We start from the raw sequence: 22,837 nt of genomic DNA on the forward strand, positions 1-22,837 counted from the left end.
CTGCCGCATGGCATGTGGAAAGAACACTTGCAGTAGTCAGGTTAAGCCACGAAACAACGTCGACAACCTCAGAACTTGCTGCCTTGCGCGCCGCTTTGCAGTACATTCTTGGGCAAGAAGCTACTGTGTGGGTGATTTTCACATTTTCACGGGCGGCGCTACAGCAACTAGCATCATTCCCGCGCGAGCAACTGGCCCACGAAATACACACCCTGCATACACAAGCTGCCAGAATGCTTCACGAGATAGTGTTACAGTGGCTACCTGGACATTGTGGGGTGAATGGGAATGTGGTGGCCGACGAAACAGCTTGCGCGGCCCACACCCAATCTAGTGTCATCATCCCGATTCCTTTCTCTAGACGTGACGCCGCGACACTTGCGTACTCCGTGGCGCGGCAGTCACAACTCTCCACATGGACGGACGGGACAAAAAATTATCAGCCATTATACAGAATCGATCCCGCCGATTCTGTATAATGGCCGAGTGCCGTGTGGCCTGGGAAAGTGCGACGAAGGAGTCGTTCAACGCATTCGCCTCAACGTCGCTTTTACCAGCCACTACCTGCACAAGACGCGCCGAGTTGCCTCCCCTCACTGTCAAGTATGCAGTGTCCGTGAGGACATAGAACATGTTCTGTGTGTGTGTCCCCGTTATGACACCCCGCGGCTAACCTGGAAGACAACTTTGGGACTGCGTGCTGATGCACCATTGAAGCTTTGCGACGCCATTGGTCCTTGGCACTCAACTGCCGCGGCAACACGGAGTAAACGGGCTTTGGTGTCATTTCTCCGTGACTCCGGCCTGAACGAAACTCTGTGAATGTGTGCCTTAACTTCACTTCTGTTTGTGCGCCGTGTGCGTGATCCTGCATTTGTCAGTTTGTGTGCTTATTTGCTTTTGTAGTGTCTGTGTGAGTTTTTGTGTTTTCGTTTCCCTTCACTTTCGCACATCTCATGTTCATGTGGAGTAGCAAGCCAAGCTCGCTGCCAGGCTGACTTCTCTTCATTCATTAAAGGCATTCCTCCTCCTCCTCCCATGGTTATACATTGCATAATAAACTCCCGCCCGTATCCTTACCCCAAAATTTAAAATATTGCATGAAAGTTGTTGCTGTGAGGTAACAAAGAAACAAGAACTACCTAGGTGACATACGATTCAGAATGTTCCAGTAAACCTGGTTCACACTTCGATGGGCTTCAGTGGCGGTTTTTTTATTGCGTATGGAATACATGGTGCATGTCAGCAAAATTTCCGCGTCGATACATGACGCGCTGCGACGGGGCGAGCAATAGCTAAGTAGGAAAAGAACGGGGAGGGAGCTCACAGAGATTGATTGATTGTGCGGGTTAACGCGCCGACGCAACGCAGGCGATGAGGTGCGACGTAGTGGAGGGCTCCGGATTAATTTTGATGACCTGGGGACCTTTAACCTGCGCCTAAATCTCGTACACACGGGCGTTTTTGCTTTTCGCCCCCCTCAGAAAATCGGCCGCCGCGGCCTGGAATCGAACACGTGTCCTCGTGCTCAGCAGCGCAACGGAGCGCGCAGAGATAGCTGCCTTCGGGGGATGTGAAGGGCAGCGCAGCCGAAGATACATCAGCCTGCGCGCGTCTCCCATTGCTATTACCTGCCCTTCCCCACAGGATAACCTTCGATGTGCTCCCGGATTGATTAGCGTCCGCCGATCAGCGCGGGTTCGCAAGAGATACAATTTGCACCGTGACGTAGAGGCAGGTGCGCCAGCTCACGCCACCCTACGTATTACCTGTCCAAGTGGGCGTCTTTACTGTTCCCTATAGAAAGCCTGTGACGCGACAACTAGTCGCTTTATGTGTATTATGTCAGTTTAAGCGGCTACAATTTTAAGCGCAGAGCACTTTAGGGGCTCGCCTTGTCATCGTAGCTCGCTAGCTGGACCCAAATAGAGCCACACGGCGCTCCATCGTAGCGGCTGTCGTTGCGGCGGCGCACAAAGGCTTCGAAAGCCAAGCGGTCTATATAGTCATAAGCGCTGGAAACTCGTGAACCGCTGGCGCTTGTCATACATCTCCGCGTTGTTTAGCGCAAAGATAAGTGCAGGTAGAGTTGAGATAAAATATACGTAATTAACCGGCAGCGCCCACGTTCATTTAGCCAGGAACGCTCCTTGAGTTGTTTTTTATAAGTGAAAAAAGGTGGCAGTGCAACACCGGCACGTGCGGGAGGAAAAGCAAGCACAAAACGAACAGAACTCCCTCTGGCGCAGTTTCACGCAGGGGGGTGCGCGAGCACTCCGAAGGCGGGAAATTGGAGATGCGTTCGACAAACCTTTGTTGAATTCATCAGGAAAGGAATGAGACAGGGTGGCGAAGAGCGTGATGGGTGGTAAGAGTGAGAGGATAATGGCGCCACAGCTCATTATGGCGAATCACCGCTCTGCACTTCCGACAGCTTTCACATTGACTGCAACGGCTTTAATTTTTTAAATCAAGCGCACGTACTTTGAGCTCAAGACTTCTAACTACACCGGCGTATTCATTATGGGACTACGCGTTGAAGGTCACTATTGTGTTGGCGATTTGAACATAGCCAGTATTGTGCGGTTAGACTTGAGGATGACATCGGAACGAAAGTGAGCCCGAGGATCTGGATTATCCTTTCTGCGGAACTCCTTATTTAAAGCAGTGTGTCGAACCGAAAAAAATACCGTTTCGGTTACAGTTCGGGTTCGGACGAATTCATTTCGTTCCAAACCAGAGAGAGAGAGAGAGAGAGATGAATTTATTTGATGCCCGAGATGGGTTCTGAAGGGTAGACGACTTGGACGGTCTCCCTCCCTCAGCCATCAGCCAGGATTCCTTGGATCCTCGAGGCGGCTTCGGCCATCCGGACTGCTGTCAGTTGTGCCTCCGGTGTGGAGCTGAGCAGAACAGTCTCCCATTGTTCTGCAGTCTTAATTTTGTAGCTTCTAAGTGTATCTACATCAGATTTGCTATTATAGCCATTCGTATTTTTTTGGAGCTTATGGCAGGACCATATCATGTGGTGTAGGTCGGCTCTGCTGTTGCATAAAGTGCAGAGGTTTGAGTAAAGGTCTGGGTAGCAGCGGTTGAGGGAAACAGGGCTCGGAAAAGTGTTCGTCTGCAACCGTCGCCACGTGCCTGCCTCTTTCCTGGAAAGAGTGTGGTGGGCCGGTGGATATTTGCATCTGGATAACCTGTAGTGATTTATTATATCCCTGTATGTGACTAGCCTGTCTTTGTGAGATCTCGTAACATGTGCTTGTTCTTGGCTTTCCTGCGACGTCTTGTGTGGGGATGATGGTGGTTGTAGTGGCGTCGTAGGCAACACAGCTCGATTGACCAGAGCTCGAGCGGTTGCGTGGGCCAGTTCATTCCCCTGTAGGCCGCAGTGGGCCGGAGTCCATATCAAAAGAATTTTTCTTTAGTTAGGGGACTTCTCTAACAACGAGGCTGCTGCAGTAGAGATCCTGCCTTTCGAGAAGTTAAGAATGGCGGACTTCCAGTCACTTATGATTGTGGTTGCGCGGGTAGAATTTATAGCAAGGGCTATGGCCATTTCCTCTCCCTGAGTGGGATGTTTGGCCGGCGTGGATGCTGACGTCACCGTAACGCCGTCATTGCTGACGATTGCAATTGCCATGGCGTTGAGACAAGAGCCGCCGTTGTAGTAGTCGGCTGCGTCAACGTAGACATTCTCCCGTGGCTCACAATGGGTTCGAAAACGTTTGTCAAGGGCTCGTACTCTAGCTTGTCTTCTTTCCACATTTAGCTCTGGATGCATATTCCTTGGTAGTGGCGGGATGCGAATGTATTTTCACCATTCGTGTGGGAGGTCAACTTCATTTGGGAGGGAACTTTCACTTCGGATTCCTAGTGACTGCAGAATGTGTCTTCCCGTTTTGCTTTTAGATAGCCGTTCTAATTGGGCTGTTTGTTGCGCTTCAATGAGTTCTTCAATCGAGCTACTTATGCCTAGTGCTTCGAAGCGTTCGTTGGGTGTGGTAACAGGTAATCCCATTGCTTTTTTATAAACTTTCTTAATTAAACCAATCATTTTTACTTTCTCGTCATTTTTCAGCTGTAGGAAAGGAATGCTGTAGGTGATTTTACTAATTACGAATATTTGTACGAGCCGTATGAGCGTGTCTTCCTTCATACCTCTATTCTTGTTTGCCACTCTGGAGATGAGTCGCATGGTGAGCTGAGTGCTCTTCTCGAGATGAAGGATTGTCTCTTTGTTGTGACCATTCGGCTGCAGTCGTAGGCCGAGGATTCTAATGGTGTTGACAACTGGGATCTTCTGGCTGTTGGCGTAGGCGCAGATGTCGGGATTCGATGGGTCTCTCTTCCATCCCCTACTGGTAGGCCGGTAGATGAGCAACTCGGATTTTTGAGGAGAACAGTCCAGTTCTCGTTCTCGAACATAATTTTACACCATGTCTACTGCCTTTTGTAGGGTGTCTTGAATGTGGCCATCGCTGCCGCCGCCGATCCACAGAGTAATGTCGTCGGCGTACAGACTGTGGTGAAGGCCTTTGATGTTGCTTAATCTCTCAGGCAGGCCTAAGAGTGAGACGTTGAAAAAAAAAATGGGGAGAGCACAGACCCTTGAGGTGTACCCCTACCACCCAGGGCAAAGTCACCCGACTCAAGGTTGCCGACGTTAAAGGAAGCAGTCCTGTTTGTAAGGAACTCTCGGATGTAATTGTATACTCGCTTCCCCGGGGCTATCTTGGCTAGCCCGTCTAGTATCGCTTCGTGTGTGACGCTATCGAAAGCCTTGGTGAGGTCAAGACCTAAGATTGCCCTTGTGTCCAAAGGAGAAAGATTGTCGCCGTTGATTATTTGATGTTTGATTTGTAGCATAATATCATGGGTAGAAAGCTTCGCTCTGAACCCTATCACAGTGTGCGGATATAGGTCATTGTCGTCCATGTAGTTGCTGATACGGTTAAGAACGACGTGTTCGAGGAGCTTGCCAATACAGGATGTTAAAGAGATTGGTCTTAAGTTGTCAATGAAGCTTTTTCCCAGGTTTAGGTATCATGGCTATTTTCGCAGTCTTCCAGGTTTTGGGAAGGCTGCCTCTCAACCAGCACTCGTTCATGAATTTAGCTAGCGCAGTGAGGGAAGGCTCGTCGAGGTTTCTAAGCGTCTTATTGGAATAGCCATCGGGTCCCGGTGTCGACTTCGTCCGCAGCTTTTGAACAACCGCACGTAGTTCCTCGACGGTGATTGGTCGGTCAAGTAAGGTGTTCTCTGGTCCAGAGTAGTCCGGGAGCTTTACGGGGGATTGGAGCTGACGTACTTGTCTTTGATTCTTTGTATGAGCTCGGCATTTGTCCCGTTGTGCACGTGGAGAATTCTGTTTAAATTTAATTGCTGCACGGTTTTACCCGGCTCAGGATTCATAAGGCATCGCAGAATGTTCCATGTTTTGGGGAGCCCGATCTGGATGTCCATGCATTCAACGTTGCGTGCCATTGCTGGCGCGAGAGTAGATTAGCGTGTTCTTGAATTTCGCAGTCTAATCTAGCTATTCGTCTTCTCAGGGTGCGGTTGTGTTTTTGCTTCTTAAGCCGTTTCTCTAATCCCTGTCTGGCTTCCCACATGTGAAGTAGGCGGGAATCAGCTGTCGAAAAACCCGCCTCCTATGGTATGGTTTTCGTAGATTTCTCGACGTGCGCCGTCAGCTGTGCTGACCATGTGTCGATGTCGATTATGTCTGGCATACCACCGTCGTGGTCACACTCAGCAATTCTCAGGGTTCTGAAGTCGTCCCATTCGACAACCTTGATTTTGTGCCCTTTGGGTTTAGCTGGGCCAGCACTTATTTGGATAGATATAATGAGGTGGTCGCTCCCCAGATTTTCCTGGGTGTTATTGCAGGCGACCGTAGATGCATACTTGGTAAAAGCGAGATCCAAAGTGGTGTCCATGCTGATGCTGTTGCCGTACCGCGTGGGGTGAGCGGGATCAGTTATGAGAGACATTCTTTCCTGCTGAGTGGTTTCCCAGAGTTGTTTTCCCTTGGGTGTGTCTCTGGCGTATCCCCAAGCCGTGCACGGGGCGTTAAAATCACCCACTATGAGTAGGGGTTGCCTTTTTGCGGTGTCTATTGCCTTCCGGAAAAGAGTTGAAAAATTTTGCTTTTTTCGGGGGTTACTGTAGACGTTTAGTACAAAAAGGCTATTTTCCTTTTGTCTCCTTCTCGTGGGAAAAAATTCTATGAGCACGTGCTCAATCAGTGGGATTCCTATGTCATGTTGTATTACAGGAACGTTTCATCTGGTCAGCGTGCAGACTGCGGGTTTGTCCTTGCTCTCATCACCCGCATTTGAATAAAAAGCTTTATAATTGAGTAATTTGGCTAAGCATCCAACTTCCTGCAGTGCAATGACATCAGGCGTTTCAGCTACGGAAAGATTTGCGATGTGCTGCTGGATGTTGCCTCTCTTGCGAAGATATCCCCCGCAGTTCCATTGCCATACGGTGTAGCCCTCAACAATGTTGGTGCGGTTGTCGTTATTCCTATCCATGTCGAGAGTTGTGGTTCCTACTGACGCTTTAACTGTTTATGGGCTTTCGACTGATGACGGGCGAGCGTAGGGTTTGTGCGTCTTTATGGGGCCGATACTTGCGCTCGACTGCGCAGGTAGCGATATGTTGGCTACTACTCCTTCTAGCGCTATAACCCGGCTCGATAGACCGTCAATTTGAGTGTTTAGCGTCTGTGTTAAGTTCGATGCCATAGCCTCAAATTTACTGCTTAGTTCATTGCTTAATTTCTTGCCAAGGCTCGTGCCAAACGTTTCAAGGGCATGCTTGAGAATTTCTTCAACTCTTGCTTCTAGCGCTTCCAAGCTGTGTCCGCTGTGCGGTTCCTTGCTTTTGTTTCTTTTTTTTCGGTGGAGGCGGGTTTGGGGATTCAATGGCAACTTCCATTTCTGTGAATTCTTCTTTAGTGCTTGACTGGCCGACGCCATCTTCTGCGGTTTGTCTGCGAGTATTGGCCGGTTGTTGGCGCTCCTCATTTTTTTCGTGTGCTTCCGGTGCGCTAGTGGCGTTTATTCTTTTGAGACTACGGATCTCTTGCTTGAGCTTAGCATTCTCTCTAGTGACTTGCTGTAATACTTGTTTGATTCAAAAAAGATCCTGCCTTAAAAGCGTGCTTTCAGAAATGCTGATACTATCGTGTTCGTCCTTTTGTGGTGCATTTGTTTTCTCATTTCTGTAGTGTTGGGAGACTGTTTCTGCCCAGTTTACCCTATTTTCACCGCTGTTTCCACTGACGTTGTCACTGTCGCATTGGTCCCTCTGGTGGAGCTTGGCCGAGGATGGTGATGGTGACCTGGTAGCGCGAACAGTCTCTGCCCTCCGAGGAGTCCGGGAGGTAGACCGCGACTCAGGCCTCTTCATTTCTCGACCACCCCTCCGTGTTTTTGATCGGGAACGGTACCGCGCGCTGTCGTCCACACGTGCAGAGTTGCTAGAATGTCTCCGAGACGTGCTTCGGGAAGGTCTTGACTGCGTCGTATAGGACCGCCACTGAGTTTCGCGGTACCGCTCCAGCGCCTTGCGTCGCAAAATGTATGGCTCACAGAATCGCTTGGGACAGCCCTTGCTGGCTGTCAAGTGGTCCCCATTGCACAGGGCACAACACGGGCTACACGGGTGTCCTGATTGGGGATTCTGCCCACCGCAAGACTAGCAGCTGCGAATGTTCAGATTCGGGCAAACGTCGAATCGATGACCCATGGTCTGGCAACCGCTGCAGAATGGCACTGTCTTTTTATACAGGTAGCACTTGACTTCTACTCCCTTGTAGTAGACGTAGAACGGCACTTTGTGCCCCAGCAAAGTGATCACGACCGTCCCGGTGGTGCCGAGGCGCCGGCATGAGAAAAACTCGAACCCCGGTTTGTTCCATTGTGTAGTGGTTGGGTATTCCGTGGACCACCCCTTTGGCAGAGTCGTATGGGGCGAGCCCGTAGAGATTGATCGGGTATATTGGGCCCCCAATGGTCAGTTCTCGGATTCTGTTAAGGGCTCGGGCAGCTTGCTGATGAGGCGTGCTCACGGTTAGAATGTCCTGGGTTTCTTCTACTCGAATCCGCATGTCGGCTTCTCGCCAGGTGAGTCCTGCTTCTCGCAAAATCGCTTCGGATAGTTGGGTGGGGCCAAGCTTGGCGAGGGCTAGGCCTTCCTTGGGTCTGATAACAAGTTTATAGTCGTCTTTCGGTAGTGGTGGGGGCTTAGGCTTCTTGTTATTAACGCTTGGCTTAAGTGCCGGACGAGCAGGGGCGAGGCTTAGGGTGTTAGTGCCACTCACCTTAGCTTTACGTCTCTGAGCCCGTCCGACGGGCAAGATCCAGCCTTCGTCGTTGTTGCTTTAACCAGTTCCAGTTTTATTAAACCACGTACCGAAACGGTTCGATGAGTTGAAATTTCAGCTAAGGGAGAAAAAAATATTCAGTAGTTTAAAATGATAAAAACAAAATGCATAAAAAATTCAAAAAACCACTGTTTTCCGATAACTTGGTGCAATATGAAGTAAACTTTAAATGTGGGAATATATTAAGAAATCACAGGAAGTAACGACAACTTACAAGCTACTGTCTCGCCTAGATCTGATGGTATCCTTGGGGTTACGCAGTGCCACTGCCAAAGGATATGATGGTGAAACATATTTTCTACCCTTTCTTATTTTTGTTGAAGTCGAAATCCTCTCCATGAAATTGCCCATCACCGCAACCGTGAAAGCCTTGAGTTTCCCCAGCTGACTGGCGCGTTCAAATACCAGCGGTGTGCATTTGTTATGAGTTGTAGCATAAGAAAAATATCCTAAAGCACCCACGTAAATGCTACTAATGAATTCAAATATTTGGTCAGCTAGAATCATGTTTTAGCTGTCATCTTCTCGAGGGAGTTTTATTAAAAGTAAACTTTAGTAAAAGCTCAGTCATTGCATTATTTCTTTGATGTCTGGAATAAATTTTGTGATAGCTATCAAGGATGTGTGCGCCACGATAAATATGTCATCGTTCCGGTCATCGTTTTGTCCTCTACATTATGTAATCTTATAACAGATTACGGCATTAAAAACTGAAAGGGTAACTTGACGAGTGAAGTACGAGATGGAGCTTGCTTGGGGAGACGGCCTTTAATTCGTCGACAGCAGTACAACCCCTGTGAAACGAGTAGGAGCAGCAGTAGAGTAGCGAACCCGCCGCGGTGGCTTAGTCAGGGGGATGAAACTCCACCTTTTTCTGTCCCGTGACTGCAGTGATCCTAACGTTTGGGGGCTGTACTACATACGAGCATAAATGAACGATATTGCTGCATTTTATATTTATTACCAGGTTACTTATTAATTACGTAGTTTTTAATATGCAAGTGAACTTAAAAGTTGCGGTTCTAGACTGCAAAAATACGAGCGCCACCCGGAGTGGAAAACCGGAACCACGCCTTTCTGCTTCGCACCACAGAAAAGGGGCGTTTCTTGCGCGCCCACAGGTATGCTACGCTCCACGGTGTTCCGAGGGCCGTTTTTACTACCGTGAAGTTTGTTTCATCGAAACAGAAGCATGAATGAATTCGCACCGTCATTACAGATCGTGCGGAACTGAGTGGTGTCAAAATTGTTCACGCCAGGCTGCTTCAAATTCTTTTGGGTCCCGGCGGACGAAAGGTACGATCTTCATGCTGCTCGTTTTGCCTTTCTACGCTTGCACGACATAGCAGGACGCGGGTGCAGCAGCACATTTATAATTTAGGTGAGCATACACGTGCACTATTTATTTATCACATTCTGATGGTCTTCTTTTCCTCTTGAATTACGGATGAAATGCGTGGCAGAGCATCTGGCAATTAATCCAATGACTACATTAGCTACACACGTTTGTTTACACGTGCGTTATTGATTTAATTCGTTTCGATCGTGTGTTTTGCATTTTAGCGCAAGTGAATGCACGGTAAGCAGCAAAATGTATATGAGGCAACTATACAATAACTAATTCATCAGTGTGAGCTTATCTGCACTCTTTTTATTTTCGTTTAATTGCCTGTGTTTAGTATGTTTTCGTAGCATGCGTTGTAGTTGTTATTATTATTAATAATATTGTGATTATTATAATTGTCAGTATTATTGTTGTCGTTATTATTATAAGCCTATTTATGTACACAGCTAGAGGAAGGCATCTCCCATACACTTTTGGCTCAAAGGGTGGGTCCATAGGTTCATATCGGATTGTTGGCACAATGTTAACTAAGTAGTGACTACATTAATTATTTTATTGCGTTTCAATTGTGTGTTCTGCATTTTGCGTTGACGTGAATCCACGGCATATAGCCGAATGAATTTGCAGGAATCAATATACAAACTAAGCAATTACTGTATATGTTTGTAATTCAATCATAACTGTAATTCCACCACATATAATTTATAATTTGAGCTTCAGTTCCGTGCTTCCAGTTTCAGTTTTCAGTACAGGAACGATATATTCACAAGAACGCAGTTACAGCTATAAACCGATAAATAATTAGACAATGCAGGTTTAACCTGTACTAGTAACTTATTACAGGTTTTTAAATAAGGTGTTAATAACTGGTTTACTTTCGGGCCCGAGAAATACCTGAGGAATACATAGCGCGCGATAGTATATATGCCTTAATAATAGTTTAGAAATCCTGGTGTTGGACGGCTGCTTTCGTCTGGAGGAATATATTTTGGATTAGGAGCAAGTGTGGGTCGTTTCCACCGAACACTATAATCGCACAGACAGAAAAACGTATCCGCGTCTCTTAATAATACAGGTTGATTTTAATTTAAAATGTGCCTTTACGATTGGCGTTGTCACAAGTCGTCTTTGTATCCAAAATCAATTTAAGAAAGAAAAATTTCTAATATATCAGATAACGTTTATTTCGAATACAGATGCCACAGAGATTTCCCTCCAAACTATCGTATGTGCGCTTGAAAGCAGCAATAAAGCTAGTATTCATTCTAACCCCAAAAAATTGGGCCCATCTCCCCGCGAGGGGGACTCGAGTAAATGCGTCGCATAGGGGGTGGGTGTATTGCGTTAACGTTTAGTGTTTGGGGAGTTGGTGGTAGTGAATGCGTTGTATCAGCAGCTTCTTGACGTAGTTTGAATGAGTCAAGGATATAAGGCGCGTTCGTAGCCTCCCCTTCTGTGTCGGCTTTGTGGCGCAGTGGGTAGAGCACCATGTACATTGCGTTCCGCCCGCAGGGTCGAGGGATCGAATCCAGGCGCCGGATAGTATTTTTTTTATATAGTGTAGGGGGAGGGGTGCGGACAACGACGGTGCGGACTACGACGGACGTCAATGCGGGTGACATCGTGAGTTACTGAAATGCTCTGCATTTAATATGCACACGTTCTTGTTGATGTTCCAGATCTCGCATTTGGCTCCAGTGTGCGAGAAGGCAGGACCTGGCTATTCACCACCTCGTCAGACCTACAGCAGCTACCGGCTGTCTCCTGCCCATTACCAGCAGAAACTACGCGGACCTTGGACAGATATGCAGTGGCTGGATTCCTAGTTATTAGCATGCGGCCATGTGCCATACACTTTTGTATGCGACTAAAAGCGCAAAAAATCCAAGTTGTGTTTTTACTGTACGATTTATACATTTAGGCAATAGACACAAAAAAACTGCGCTTTTTATTCTTGTCTGGATTGCGTTCACTAATAAACCAAAACAACGTCGTACTTAGAATAAGAGGTGAAAAAAGAAGTGGACGCGCAAAACTCTATCAACCAGACCGAAGCAACTGCCCTTTTGATAATGTCGCGGGTTGCGCAACAGGAACAAGGTCGTGCGCTGGCCATCTGAATGCCCTTTGAATTGGCGGTAAATCCCCCCCCCCCCCCCCCCGCTCGGCTTTTCAGTCCTCATCAAGATGGCGTCTTCTAATGCATGTCTGCAACGCGCCGCCATGTTTTTAGTACCGCCCCCAAACACCAGGAGTTTGTCCGGTGCTGCGAGCGAATATCGCGTCCCATGCAAGGTATAGGAAGTTTCACTGCCCTTGCTTAGTGGCTAAGGCGTTCTGCTGCTGAGCACAAGGTCGCGGGTTCGATTCCCGGCCGCGGCGGCCGCTTTTCTGATGGAGGCGAAAAGCAAAAACGCCCGTGTGTGCGAGATTTCCGCGCACGTTAAAGATTTACAGGGGGTAAAAATTAATCCAGAGCCCTCCCCTACGGTGCGCCTCATCGCGTGCGAAGTGTCAGCGCGTTAAACCCCACAATCAATCAATCAGTAGAGTAGCCAGTTGGGCCGTCAGTAAAGTGCCCCCCTCCCCTCCCCCGAAAACGAATCAGAGCTGAAAACTGCACAGCAAGCAGACAGGACGAGCGATGGGCGAATGGGACAGTGTGAGTCCGGCCTGCCTTTCATGCGTGTATTATCAGCTTTAGTGCTGTTTTTCTTTTCCAAGACGAAATAAGGTAATGCTTTCAAAGTCCCGGGATAGAGTTTTTTTCAAAAAGGAATAAGTGCACACCATAAGCTAGCAGTGTTTCCTGCTATATTTATTTTTATTTGGCTGTGTTAAAAACGCGAACTTGTTCGCTCTACCACCACGAAAAAAAGCCGATTACACCAGTTACCACAGCACTCGCTTCCTTTGCTTAGATGACACGTTTGGTTGTGACAGGTCGGACAATGGAAAAGATATCTATACAGCAATACCCACCTTTTGGTGTATTGATTATTCAAGTTTGCTGGTTTTTCCCGTAATAATTTAAAACTATCTCAGGTTCTTTTTATTTTTTGTGGTTTTTCCGTGGAAACAGGCTTTTAAATTTATTGTCGCGTTTGATGCCCCGATGCTGCCTGCTTGGAGGTGCAGCTTTATTGCAGGTACGCAGAGCAATTTAGAACACTTGGAGATATTTAAGGTGCGTCAAAATCTCGACCCACGGATGTTCTCGTTTTCCGCCTACATCAGAAAAACAATAGCGGGGTATGGTGATCGAGCACGTATATTTCTAACCGACCAGATTTAGGGGAAATCCCGAAGGTGGAGTAAAACTTTCCTTCACATTAGCGTACTCCACCTAGGGGATTTCCCTTAAATCTGGTCGATTAACACCTGTCGTTCACTTCGAGTTGTTGATCAATTCGCTTACGCGCTACAAACGAGTAGCCTCCTAGTTAGCTCAGTTGGTAGAGCGACTGCTCCGGTTAAGTGGTGGTCCCGGGTTCGAATCGTGGACCAGGACGAATTTTTCTTTAGTAGCAAAGTTTCTAAGAAAGCTGTATAGCTTTCCTTTGTAGCCGTATGGCTGCATTTAGGTGGATGTTAAACTTTCCTTCAAGCATACTTCTAGTCAGCACCAAACCGCAACTCCGGCGGGTTACATTTGTGAAATATTTACACTTTCGGGGTGTGCGAACTACCTAACCAAATTATGAAACGAAAAATGTTTGCCCACTTCGGGTGTGGACCTTCGCCGCTGCGCATTGGAGCACTCCTGCAGCCGGATGGCTCCTATAAAGTCACAGCGAGGCAGGGGCAAAGTCGTTTCACATAGCCTGCGAGCTTCCGAGAATGAAATTTCGTCTGGTCAGCCTTCCGCTCTACTCGCGCTACCAGCAGCAACATGCTACTGCTACATTGGTGCACATTCCTTTCACCTGTTTCGTCTACAAAGAGAGCGTTGATAATATTTGGTTGGTCTGGAGGGGAAAGTGCGTGCATAGGGTACGAAGTCCATGGTTCGTGAAAGAAAAAGGCCTAAATGGTATTGATTGCGCAATATAAACAATGGATAGTCGAACCGTTTTGTCGTGAACCGTAACCATGATTTATTTTTTCGGTTTAGTCCCGGTTCGGCTTCAGCGTGCTCAAAACATAAAGGTTCGGGTTTGGGTTCAGTTCCGGCAAAACAAAAAGCCGGTTCGGTTCCGGTTTTAGGTACGGCTCGATTCCGGTTCGACACCCTGATTTAAAGGAAGCTAAAATTCAATAACAAACGCCAGTGAGGAAGAACAATCAGACCTCGTAAATTCGCTGGTGTCCTGATGTGCTTTTGAGACGTCTCAAGCGACAGGATTCCATTTGTCGCTACATTAAGAAATAAATTGGGCCGTCACTTCCTTTGCCTGTACGTGTATGCGATAGCAACGTTTTTCTCTAAGCGAAAAAACTGCAAGGTAAGCCTATTCAGCAACGACAATACAATCGATCCGCTTTCCATTGTTCCGGCATCCCGCTCTTACTCCCACCTGCTACGTCGTCATTTCCAGCAATGAAAGATTGAGGCGTAATAGTGTCAAAACTTTCAGACCCGCCAGGGAAAAGGGGAGAAACCGCTAGCACAGTCGAGGTCGGAGCGGCAATAAGTGAGACAGGGTAGAAAAAAACTCGAGAACCCATAGTCATAAATCAGCGCCGACGTTTACCGGATAAGTTAAACAGTCGTTGGCGCCTTGTGCTGTAGAAGAAGAAAAAAAGAAAGCTTTGGAGAATAAGGGATGGTTCAAGTGGCACTGCCAGATGCCGGGCTATGCAAGTGGATTGGCGGAACATCTTTTAGGGACGATAAAGGGGGGCGAGTTTCAGTAAACTGAACCCGTAGCTGCGCATCTAACTTTTATCATACCACGTTTTATTTCCCCATTCTCTGCTCTCATTTTTCCCTTTTCAATGCGAGTGTTAAAGTAACGAGCTCCGGAAACTTTTCAAAGTATCTTTATGCTCGTGCCGTCAGAGCCGTCGCACGCCTGTTTCGAGCGCAGCCGTCAACTTGTGTAGCGCGCCGGTAGTTATAGACGGAAAAAAGAGAACACCAAAATTCGTAACTATTTGTCGCAACCGATTTATATTCAACAGTCCGACCCGCGACCAGCTTTATAAAATTGCCACCTGCCCATGCGCGCTAATTCCGCGTGCCGAATTTGTTAGCACTTGTTTTTTTTTTTTAGTTCTCTCCAACGCCACTCAATCGGTTGATTTCTTATTTCTCCGCTGTATACGCGTTTGCTCGGCCTGCCATCGTCGTTATTTTGTCTTTCTCTTGGTGCATTTGGGTCAGTCTTTGCCAATTCCCACTGGGTGAAGTGCACAGCCCCGGTCCACGGTGTGCACTCCCGTCGACTGTGCGGGCTCGACGGGGTTGATTCTGGAACATATTGTTCAATCTGGGGAATCCGTTTTCGAAGAGCCTCATTTTCAGCCAGAAAGCCTTATTTGAGGATACCAACTCGGCTTGCTGGGTACGCGTATTATCGACAATGTCGTTAAGCATGCTCAAGCCACCATTAATGTCAGTAACTTCGTTACGTGGGGTATTGCTATCCAGTCCAGCTTCCTGCAACTTTCCATTCACGTCATCAACAAGTTTCTCGACAAGTTTGTTCAAGCGTTCTTGAAACTGCGCCTCGAGGTGATCGATTCGCTTGGCCAATTCGGCATTAGTCGGAATAATGACAGAGAACAGCAAACTTGCAGAACTACAAAGCAAGGAAGGCCAAAACGACAGCAGCAGCAGCAGCAGTTGCGGGCACAATTATTCTTATGCTATTTCCATAAAAAATCCACCAACCTGTGGAATGTAGGATAGCGGCTTAGAAAAGCGCGCACTTCAATTAAGAGTTTTTTTTGTGCGAAATTGTTACTTGACTAGGATTGCGAAAGCACGCACCCGGCCGGCATCCACCAAAACCGCAACCGCCCGGATATCGTCCGCAAAGAGCTGTCCACAGCCACTAACCCTTTGTTAACGTGTTCCATGGCGTTCCACGAATTTGATAGCGTGCCTACATCCACAAGAATAAAAAACGGAAAAACATTGAGCGCGGTTTGTTGTATAGCATCGACCAGAAAAAACAAACTGGAAGAAGCACTCTACCCGCGCTGTTTCATATAGTGCATGCCAACAGGAAGGGAAAGCAGGAAGAAAGACTGGGTGCACGGTCAATTCCAAATGGTTTACTACGCATACCTCGAGTATAACAAAACAAACATACAAACAAAAAACAAACAAGCAAACAAAAAACGAGCGTGAGTCAAGAATTTCCCGCGCAGTCTTGGTTGGCCTTCAGCTTATGTGCAGACAGTACAGCACCAGCAGGAATAATCATTCTTGAAAAAGTAGCTGTGTTGACCCTGATGCTATGTTCAGACTACCGACGCAAAAGCCTTATCGCGATCAAGGGACGTAAAAAAAACAGCGTGTCATGCAGTTCGCTTGGCTGAAACGTGAAATGGCGTCATTCTTTAAAGTTATTACGGCAGTTGCGGCAACACTCTCATCCGGGTTGATGCCGAGTTTGTAGGTTATAGTTGGCAAAAAAAAAATGAAAACGCTTTCGTGAAAGAATATGCCGAAAGTTCCTGCAATGCGTTTGCATCAAACTTTCACTGAATATAACGCACGCGATTGTATTTGTTGCATACAGCTGCGCAAGCCCGGAAAGCGCACGGTAAAGGCAACTTGTTTTCACCAGGTTCCGACCGCTTCGGTACGGCGGCAGGGACTCGAAAATATATCCCGAAGATAACGGTGGTTATCACGGTAAGCGTTGACCGGGGATGGCTTTCATACTCAAGTTTGCCATTTGCCAAGTTTGCCAGATTTGCAAGTTTGACAAGTTGCCGATCCTGGTCTCCCCACGCAGACACGCAGACACGAGCGCACGCACATAATCTACTGTACATGTTAGCGATCTCTGAACCGGTTCGGTAAGGGAAATTGATAGTGAAGTGCAAAAGAAAATAAGATTGCGTAATGTAATGTCCCAAGACGAGCGTGTAAATGGATGCAGCAGGGAAATAGCGCCGACCACGGACTTCGGGGGCACGTTCCATGTCGAGAAGCCGTAACGGCTAACAACTAAAGAATGCGGCCTGCATTCCTGTAACAATTCAATTCAATTCAATTCAATATGGTTTATTTTTACATTAGCGATGGCTTGTAGGCATGAGCAAAAAACCATAAAAAAGTTTGACAGAGGTCCATGTCCCCTACGTAGCATACAGCGGAGGGCATCTATATATATATTCACAACTAAGCATGCACATATTTTTATGTATAGAAATCCATCAGGGCGACAACTTCTCACGATTGGCATAACAGACGAAAAACAAAATATAGAAGTGTGAATGGTGACAGATTAGGAGTGAAAAGACTTGTGTGTACCGGCAAATCAAAGTAAATTAAAGTAAATCAGAAAAGTATGAAAGTAAAAAAATAGTGCATCTATCGATTCAGCAACGTATTTCATTGATAACAGTGAACATAAACAAGGCAAAAAACAACAACAGTAAAACAGTAGAAAAACAAGAGGGAGAGAAAAAAGTATCAGCATATAGAAATATCAGTATATACAACATAAACACGCTACGCAGTTCTTTGACAGACAGTGTAAAAATGTCGGTACCATATGTTCGCGATAAAATTTATTCGGCATAGAATGAAGGCAAAATATCGGGATTTGCTCCCCATAAGTTGTGCGGCACATTTCGACGTGCCATTTCTCAGCATTACGGGTAGGATAGGGAATGAAGATTTTTTCGTAGTCGTGAGGTTCGGCCATTGTACTGGCGGTTCTCCTTTTTATTGACGTAACGTCTGTGGATAATTTAGCAAGTACAATGATTCGACTTTAATGTTGCTTAGGTAGTGAAATAGCTTCCGTGCACGTTGCAGCGGATACACTTTATTTATAATGCGGTTCATTCGTTTTCGTACCAGAAATGTTTTTTTTTTCAGTATTGAAGCATGGTAATGCCCCACAAAGATACGCCGTAATTTCTTACTTATGAAAAGAGATAATCCTACAAAATATTATTTACAGAGACTGGAAAGTAAAAGCAGTGTTGCCGCATGTAGCCAGTCACAGTTGATGATTTCCCACTCAGGTAACTGATGTGTTTATCCCAGGGTATATGCTCCGAAAAGTAGGCATCTAACGTTTTTAAATGCGGCGCTATTACATTACTGCATTTTGTATATGGATGGACAGAAGATTGATTGATTGTGGGGTTTAACGCGCCGACGCGACGCAGGCGATGGGCAGCGCCGTAGTGGAGGGCTCCGGATGAATAGATGGACCGACGAACAGGTAGTAACCATCAGCAAGAAAGCTCATACTTAAAGCACTCAGTTCCCGCATGCATGCACAAACACACACACGCCCACGCATGCACGCCTAAAGTGCGTTACTTGAGCCTGCAGAGAGTACAGCTTTTTTGTGAGCCCATATCCCCGGAGCAACGATCGAGCGAATATTCACATGGCATTGCGGCTTGGATGGCCGCCAAGCTGTAGATGAAAGTGTTTCAAGCTGCCCGAGTTCCAATGATATCCTTGTGTGGAACGAACACGGCACAAAGGGGGGCTGAGTGAAGGATATACGGACATGGAGGCAATCCTTGTGCATCCTTAGCTCTGCCTTCGTTTACGTCAGGCTGGTTCAACTCAATAACAAGCCATGAACCCACGGGAATGTAGACAAACTGCATGCCAGAGGTATGTGGCTATATTTCCGAGTACAAAGGATGCGACTGATGCTCACCGTTCTAGTTTGCAATTCTGGAGACGTCTAATCATGCATTGGAAAAGAAAAAAACCTGGGATTATCGTTTGTTAAGGCGTATTGTGTCGCCTACCTATATAGTGCTTATAAGGACACGTGCAGGTAAATTATAATTAGCTACAGACATAGAATAGGTTATAAGCAAATAGATCACGGAATAATAGCATTGCGGCATCATAGTTGGCTGACAGCGCTATCTAGGAAAAGTGCAAGTACGAACCCAATCGGGACCTCGTTTCCCTAAAGCAGCTGGTTTTCTTGGACGAGAACTTATAGAATGCGAAGAACTTCAAGGACATCTGCGCACTTTGCATGAGTTGTGTATACTAAAGCATTGCTCTCCAATTAGAGGACGTCAGGGAATACTTTCAATATGTTGCTGTGTCATCATTTTAGGCGAGTAGAATGCAGAACGACCCACCGCGGGGGCTCAGTGGCTGAGGCGCGGGATCATTTCCCGGCCACGCCGGCCGCTTTTCTGAAGAAGGCGAAAAGAAAAAAAAAACGCCCGTGTGTACGAGATTTTGGTACACGTTAAAGATCCTCAGGTGGTCAAAATTAATCCGGAGCCCTCCACTACGGCGCGCCTCATCGCCTGTGTTGGGTCGGCGCGTTAATTAAACCCCACAATCAATCAATCAATAGAATATAGAAGGGCGTTGGGTGTCGGTCAATATACCTCGGGAGACCCGGCTCGATATTAACCAAATTTGTTTAAATATAAACAAAGCACTATATATATATATATATATATATATATATATATATATATATATATATATATATATATATATACCATTGCTTTCTAAAAATACCCCTTTCAACTTTGATATTAAACTAAATATTAAGGACTCCGAATTGAGTTCAATAAGCTCTTGTAAATTCTTACGTGTCGATTTCAGGTTGGATTTAAGTTGGGTCCAACTCGTGAATACTGTCCGCATGAATATGTCTCGATCTGCAGGCTCATATATCCTCTTAGGCCTCTTCTACTAGCATATGTAAAGAGAAACAATTCTACTTCGTGCGTTCTCACCTTCTACGTTGTCACTTGGTCTTGGGCTTGTGGAACAAAACAGATGCTGACCGGCTGTTTACACATCAGAAAAAAGCCTTAAGAACTGTACTGAACACAATACACAAACCTCTTTGCCCGAATTTCTCTCTCAGTGTATTAACTTTTTCGCAACTTTGCAATATTTCTTCGGCAATGTGGATGTGTTGTAATATTCAATCTCACTCTGTCGTGTTTACTCAAAAGTACTTGAGCCGAGAAGTGACCTAAAACCTAGGGACTATTACCTCAGCTTGACCGAGACCCCAACAAACTATGAAATTCAGACAATGAAATATCATACAATACTATTTATTAACACATATCCCTCTGTAGTAGAACAACCCCACTTAAACAAAACCACTTAACACTTACCAATTCTTTACCACTGTTGTTCAGATTGGTAGTATCGTGTTGATTGACAATATTTTTGTTTACTGCTGTCTTATGTGTAAACGAGAGGCACTGACCCCGTTAGGAGGCGTTTGGATCTCCTTTGCCTTTCCTCGTGGGCATTGCAATTATGTCCAAATAAAGATTTGATTTGATTTGAGATATATACTAAGATCCGTAGCCGATGGATGCTTTATGGGCCGTTTCTCTTCTACAGAGCCTGAATCCACGGCGCCTAGTAGCCACGTGCTATATGGGGCACACGACGGGTAATGGGCGCCGTTCTTTTCGAACGTGCCACACGGATGCACATCATCTGGCCCGGCACCCAAAGATAGTCATCCCGTTTTCGTTTGGTCAGTGTGAGTGGTGTAGCTCAAACGGGAGGAATTCTGCGTGGTTATCCTTGGTTAAGCGCATAAGCACAGTTACCACATCTGCACAGGGAGTCTGCGCCTGCTGTGTAGCGGGTAATTTTGTGCTCTAGCGTGAGCACAACTTCTGTCTTGACAAGCTCACGACCGACGAGGAGGAGAGAAACGAAAAAAAGAAGGGAGGTAAACCAGGTGTATAGCCCGGTTCCCACCCTTCAGTGGGGGCCGGGATTTAGGGGATAAAGAGGCGGGGGGGGATAAGAAGGTAGGAACGGGAACGCACGCACTGGAAGTCCTATTCTATGGCAGTGAAGACGTCAATTTTAACGTGTACCATTCAAAAAAGAAGGAAGGGCTTTTGTCACTTTGAACTCGAAAGTGTTTTATTCCGGGATGCACAAACATTTGAGTGACGTCATATCCACCACGGAAGTGACGCCATTAAAATGGCGCAAGCGGCTTGTAAAGGGTGCACCCCTGCACACAGGGTCTCCTTGCGGGGAAGCAATCTTTAGTACTAAATAGTACGTTATACTTAGGTTTGTTCGTTTTCGGGTTTTATATCTTACTCGAAAGTGTTTTATGCCGCGATACACCAAGATTTCAGTGACGTCATATACGTCACGGAAATCATGCCAGTACACTATTTCCGAAGCTCCTCGCCAGCAAGACGTCGCTAGCCAAGCACACCCACAAGACAGCCGGCGACCTGCAATCATGCTCAGCTCCAGATTTTGCTGCACATTTCGCTTTCGCGTTTTACCAATTCCTATGACAGAGGAATGAACCACAGCTTTTTTAAATCATAAGAGGATGCCTGCGTCTGACAGTGGACACAGACAGGAGATGACGATGAATTTGCAAATGACACGTCTTTTGCGCTCCCGCGCTAAAACCGCCATATCTACGAAGCCAAGTTAATTGGGGCAACAGGTTTAAACCCGGATATTTTCGAAGAGAGCAGGCACATCTGAACGTGGGGGAGCATCGAAATGCCATGAACGTTTGCGCGAGCAAGAAACACACTACCTCTTCTTTCTTGCTGACTAGACGTTATTTCGCACTGCAAGCGAACTGCTCTGCATATGCTCAGGCATAGCCATTTTTGCCCTCAGGTTGTCTGCGCACATAGGGCGGGTTTTACAGCAAAGCTTTGTACATCTCTCCTGCCGACTTTTTGCGCGCTACTGCTGTGGTCTTGCTCTGACGCGCCACCATGGCTTTTTACAACACTACCAGGTGGCGCTCGCCTGCACGCATCCGGGTACTTGCAGCAGCGGTAGCGTTTTAGAGACTACCATGCATCTCGCAGTCGGCCGGGCTAGGTTGTTGTTGCCAGCAAGCATAGAGGGAGAGCTCATTCTCGTTGAATGTGCGAGTGACATGCGTGTTCTGCGGGTCGATCCTGGAACCTGGACATCGCTTTGGTCCCCATTTGCATCAGTGCGGCAGCAACGGAAACGACGATTAAAGTCTTCCTCATCCTGCACCTTCGTTCAGTACGCACCGGGGGCTGTGACTTACGGTTGCAACAGCAGCCACTAATCAAAGGCAGCGTTGGGTTTCCCCCGAGGCTAATGCAGACGTTTGAAAACCGGCAAACTAGTGGCTACTTGCCTTTATAGAAGATATTTACTCATTAGCTGTCACTCTTCCCACTCATCACTGCGCATGACAAGAGTAAAATAAATGTTCCCATAAAAATAAAAACAAAAATAAATAAAAAGTAGAAAAAAACCTGCACTAGCATACATTTGGTGCTATTAGTATCATGTAAGGGTCTACGGGGGAATATGACAGGCACCTTGCGTCGGATTGGGGTATTTTTGCTGCCCATACATTTTAAGTGCGAATGCACTTCTTAAGCGACCCTGAATCACGCGTCCACCGCCGTCCGTCCGTCCGCACCACATACCCACTTAAGGCGATTGGCCAAGAAGAGTTCCTAATTTCTTTAGCACATACCCACTTAGGGCGATTGGCCAAGTAATCTGAATCACGCGTCCACCGCCGTCCGTCCGTCCGCACCACATACCCACTTAAGGCGATTGGCCAAGAAGAGTTCCTAATTTCTTTAGCACATACCCACTTAGGGCGATTGGCCAAGAATCGGGCGTGAGAAGGGCTAATGCACCCGCTTAAAGGAGTACTGACACGAAATTTCAAAGCTGAGATCCGCTCTAGCAATCAAGTACAACGACAACACAAATAGGTGCCTTTGCATGGCACATCCCCACGTGGGGGATTGGCCAGGAATCGGGCGTGAGAAGGGCTAATGCACCCGCTTAAAGGAGTACTGACACGAAATTTCAAAGCTGAGATCCGCTCTAGCAATCAAGTACAACGACAACACAAATAGGTGTCTGTGAATAAATGCATCTTTCTTTCTTTGTAGTTGTGTGTGTGTGTGTGTGATCTCTCTTTCGCGAACATTACCGA

At 46.8% G+C, this 22,837-nt stretch overlaps 1 protein-coding gene across 2 annotated transcripts in view; it reads right to left on the reverse strand.

Annotated features, from left to right (window-relative positions):
- LOC144167798 (putative G-protein coupled receptor 150) overlaps positions 1 to 22,837 on the reverse strand; it is a 168,482-nt gene that overhangs the window by 72,893 nt on the left and 72,752 nt on the right. The gene's annotated exons all lie outside the window — the stretch shown is intronic.

Source organism: Haemaphysalis longicornis, unplaced genomic scaffold (genome assembly GCF_048455015.1).
Source record: "Haemaphysalis longicornis isolate Haplotype H1 unplaced genomic scaffold, Haemaphysalis longicornis Haplotype H1 scaffold_2, whole genome shotgun sequence".
In the NCBI taxonomy this organism is placed as follows: domain Eukaryota; kingdom Metazoa; phylum Arthropoda; class Arachnida; order Ixodida; family Ixodidae; genus Haemaphysalis; species Haemaphysalis longicornis.